This window comes from Oncorhynchus tshawytscha, linkage group LG03, assembly GCF_018296145.1.
Source record: "Oncorhynchus tshawytscha isolate Ot180627B linkage group LG03, Otsh_v2.0, whole genome shotgun sequence".
Classification (NCBI taxonomy): domain Eukaryota; kingdom Metazoa; phylum Chordata; class Actinopteri; order Salmoniformes; family Salmonidae; genus Oncorhynchus; species Oncorhynchus tshawytscha.
Window position 1 is genome coordinate 2,529,468 of NC_056431.1, and position 4,575 is coordinate 2,534,042.

Consider the following 4,575-nt stretch of genomic DNA (forward strand, 5'->3'; position numbering starts at 1 on the left):
ACCTAAATTAAATTACTAGCAACATACCCTTATTTTACCTGATCCTCTTCTCCTTCAGCCAGTGGAGATCTATATTTAATCTCTTAACATTTCTGACAACTATATGAACGAGGTGAAATCTATTTCAGTTCATGGTGTTAGAATGCACTGCTGTATTCAAGCAACTCAGAATGAACTTGTTGACATGTTCTGTTGCAGCTTGAATGCCAGATGAACTCATTTCAGAATGTATCCATAATCATGAATGAATAAGCATATTTATTTGACAAGAAAGCACCTAGTCACCCATCAATCATCTTAACTCCAACAATTACATTGTTTTAATAAAATCTAAATAGTAAACAATGCATGCATGTGCCTTTTATACATAACATATAAACATCTGAATGTAAGTAAAGATGAAATGATTTCTTCATCAATGCCACAAACCTGGGACATCGAAGATCACCCTATGAACTAGTATTCCTATCAGAGAACAACACACAGATTCTTCTGATTTTAGACCAGCACAAATAACACCATGTAAAACAGCATATTGTAATTTTTTGTTGGTGAGTTACAAATGTAGAAACAACTGAAGGTGTAAGGTAGCTTTTATATAAAATACTAGGTCAACTCCAGCAGAATGAGAAACACACCTAACAGACTCAAAACAAGGAAGCCATACCTAAACACAGCTATATCAACACCCTTCTAGTGTAACAGGTCCATGTAGCCATGTCTAAACACAGCTATATCAACACCCTTCTGGTCAATGTAACAGGTCCATGTAGCCATGTCTAAACACAGCTATATCAACACCCTTCTAGTGTAACAGGTCCATGTAGCCATGCCTAAACACAGCTATATCAACACCCTTCTAGTGTAACAGGTCCATGTAGCCATGCCTAAACACAGCTATATCAACACCCTTCTGGTCAATGTAACAGGTCCATGTAGCCATGTCTAAACACAGCTATATCAACACCCTTCTAGTGTAACAGGTCCATGTAGCCATGCCTAAACACAGCTATATCAACACCCTTCTGGTCAATGTAACAGGTCCATGTAGCCATGTCTAAACACAGCTATATCAACACCCTTCTAGTGTAACAGGTCCATAAAGCCATTTCTAAACACAGCTACATCAACACACTTATAGTGTAACAGGTCCATGTAGCCATGTCTAAACACAGCTATATCAACACCCTTCTAGTGTAACAGGTCCATGAAGCCATGCCTAAACACAGCTATATCAACACCCTTCTAGTGTAACAGGTCCATGTAGCCATGCCTAAACACAGCTATATCAACACCCTTCTAGTGGAACAGGTCCATGAAGCCATGCCTAAACACAGCTATATCAACACCCTTCTGGTCAATGTAACAGGTCCATGTTGCTGCTATCAATTGTGAGCAGCACCTTTACCATTGCATTCTGTCTGAACCCCAGAATAAGCAGAAGGAGGAAAGCATTACATAGGTGAAAGAAAAGTACACCACAACACAGTCTAGATGTTATCCAATCAGGAGCCCAACAAGTGAAGGAAGGTTGGGTTTACAGCGATAAGAGTTAAAAGTGTCTGAAGTTGAGGGACCATGGGGCATGAAAGGCATAGTGTGGAATAAGGGGTAGCTAGAGGGATGGTTGGCCATGGAATAAACATAAAAAGGGGTTTTGTGGATTCAGCACACAAGCTTTAACAGGATAACTGATACATCCTAACAGGACTTTGTCAGGTAAAGACTGACTCAAAACTAAAAAGTACTGACAGTGACTCCTCTGTTTCACCACGCTCACCACCAGGCCCGCATAGCACCAAACGGCGGGCATCACAAACACCCGGAATCTCCAACTTCAATTGCTCCACGCTACCCCATAAATCACTCCTTTTGATGGTGCCCTGTTCCTAAGAGCAAAGAAAGAAACCAATCTTGACCCAAGTTGCATGACACTCCCGCTCCCCCTGGTCAGAAGAGACACAAACAAATATCACAAGTCCACTACAGGTTACCTTCACTGATTCAACTGCACCAAACTCCTTTCCCACCCACCCTGAAACCACAGATGTCACTCCTACTGGACCAGATTCTTCTTGATCATGACCATCGATGCCATACTGAGGCTCAGAGCTCTTCACCACACCTTCCACCTCATTTAACTCACTTCCATTTCACCTCCAGCACTTGGTCTGGCGCACGGCTCACTCTGTTTGCACTTGACACCACTCTCCCCCAGGTCTCACTCTGTTTGCACTTGACACCACTCTCCTCCAGGTCTCACTCTGTTTGCACTTGACACCACTCTCCCCCAGGTCTCACTCTGTTTGCACTTGACACCACTCTCCTACAGGTCTCACTCTGTTTGCACTTGACACCACTCTCCTCCAGGTCTCACTCTGTTTGCACTTGACACCACTCTCCTCCAGGTCTCACTCTGTTTGCACTTGACACCACTCTCCTCCAGGTCTCACTCTGCACTTGACACCACTCTCCTCCAGGTCTCACTCTGTTTGCACTTGACACCACTCTCCTCCAGGTCTCACTCTGTTTGCACTTGACACCACTCTCCTCCAGGTCTCACTCTGTTTGCACTTGACACCACTCTCCTCCAGGTCTCACTCTGCACTTGACACCACTCTCCTCCAGGTCTCACTCTGTTTGCACTTGACACCACTCTCCTCCAGGTCTCACTCTGCACTTGACACCACTCTCCTCCAGGTCTCACTCTGTTTGCACTTGACACCACTCTCCCCCAGGTCTCACTCTGCACTTGACACCACTCTCCTCCAGGTCTCACTCTGCACTTGACACCACTCTCCTCCAGGTCTCACTCTGTTTGCACTTGACCCCACTCTCCTCCAGGTCTCACTCTGTTTGCACTTGACACCACTCTCCTCCAGGTCTCACTCTGTTTGCACTTGACACCACTCTCCTCCAGGTCTCACTCTGTTTGCACTTGACACCACTCTCCTCCAGGTCTCACTCTGCACTGGACACCACTCTCCTCCAGGTCTCACTCTGCAGACACCACTCTCCTCCAGGTCTCACTCTGCACTTGACACCACTCTCCTCCAGGTCTCACTCTGCACTTGACACCACTCTCCTCCAGGTCTCACTCTGTTTGCACTTGACACCACTCTCCTCCAGGTCTCACTCTGTTTGCACTTGACACCACTCTCCTCCAGGTCTCACTCTGCACTTGACACCACTCTCCTCCAGGTCTCACTCTGCACTTGACACCACTCTCCTCCAGGTCTCACTCTGCACTTGACACCAATCTTCTTCGACACCCCATGTCCATTTTTATCACCATCATCCTCAAATCCAACCTCTGCTTTCCTCATTTGCTTCAACCTCTTCTTCCTCTTTTTCTCCCCTCCATTATTCCTCAGAAATCCACCTTTGTGTCCAAAACATGTGAATACCAATTAATGTAAAACCCACAATAGCAAAGAGGACTAAATAAGATTACACAACCTTGCCTACTAGCTATACTATTGATCTGCTGTCCAGAGTGCAACAGCAATCAATGCCTTCCTGCCTATTCACTGGCGAAAGTGGGGACACCTCAAGCTGAGGAGTAAATTTCACACATCCCCATGTGTTACATAAGCTCACTGTTGATTCAAGATATACTAAACAGTCAGTCTCTGAAACTTCTCAAAAAAGCCAGCCCAAAGTAATACACCTAGCTAGGGTAGCTACAAGTCAAGTCGGCTACTTGAAGTAGACTACTCGCCCACAGACACAAACAAGCATTATCAAGAATTCCTAGCTTCACCATCTATATTACTTAGCTAGTTTACAACTAGCGAGCTAGACTGTTGGTTTATACTGTAAAAGTCAAAGAAAGCTTCATTTGATTTTTATCATTTTGTCATGCATTTAAATGGCTAGACAAATAGACCACTAATGTAGCCAGGTAGGCATCTAGCCAGGCTAATGTTGCTAACTAGCTAGCTAGATAACAGGTATTGTGTAAATTTTAAACTTGCCCAGGACAGTTCACAGAATTGTCAATTGAAACAAATGTATTAATTACTGAATTGAGCTAACATTAGATAGTTAATCCAGAGATTCTTACCTTTGCCTCGTTTCGGCACTCTAGTCTAGATCATCATCGCCCTGGTGGGTTATGCTAATCTTGAGACAGGCATTTGTAGTTCTGTATAATAGCCACAATAGCAGCTAATTAGCAAGTTCATTTTTGGGGGGGGTAAATACAGGCAATTATATTTATAAAAGTTACCTTGTTCAAGAGAGAATCACACAGTTATCAAAACGTCCCGCCAGGGTAAGTCTACACGAAACACAGCCCTTATTTGAAGTGTTTCTAAAATCACCTATGAGAAAAATGCATGGGAAAAAAACTATTGGAACCATTTCTGTGTTTGACCGCTAGGTTTTATGGGTATTATGACTCATACAATGGTACTCTATCGCCACATTCACATGCTAGTCGGAACTAGGAAATGTTTAAATTTCCAACTTGCTGATTCGTTGAACGAACGCGACAAGTGTATAACTACAACCAGTTAGCAAGTCAGACATTTCAGAGTTTTCTAGTTCCAACAAGGACATGAACGCGGCATA

At 43.9% G+C, this 4,575-nt stretch overlaps 1 long non-coding RNA gene across 1 annotated transcript; it reads right to left on the reverse strand.

Annotated features, from left to right (window-relative positions):
- Positions 1-1,303: 1,303 nt before the first annotated feature.
- Positions 1,304-4,324, reverse strand: LOC112237748. The gene is made up of 3 exons (XR_002951474.2): positions 4,232-4,324; positions 4,067-4,147; positions 1,304-3,382 (listed from the first exon to the last, which is right to left on the reverse strand). It is a non-coding gene; the product is annotated as an uncharacterized LOC112237748 (long non-coding RNA).
- Positions 4,325-4,575: the final 251 nt, after the last annotated feature.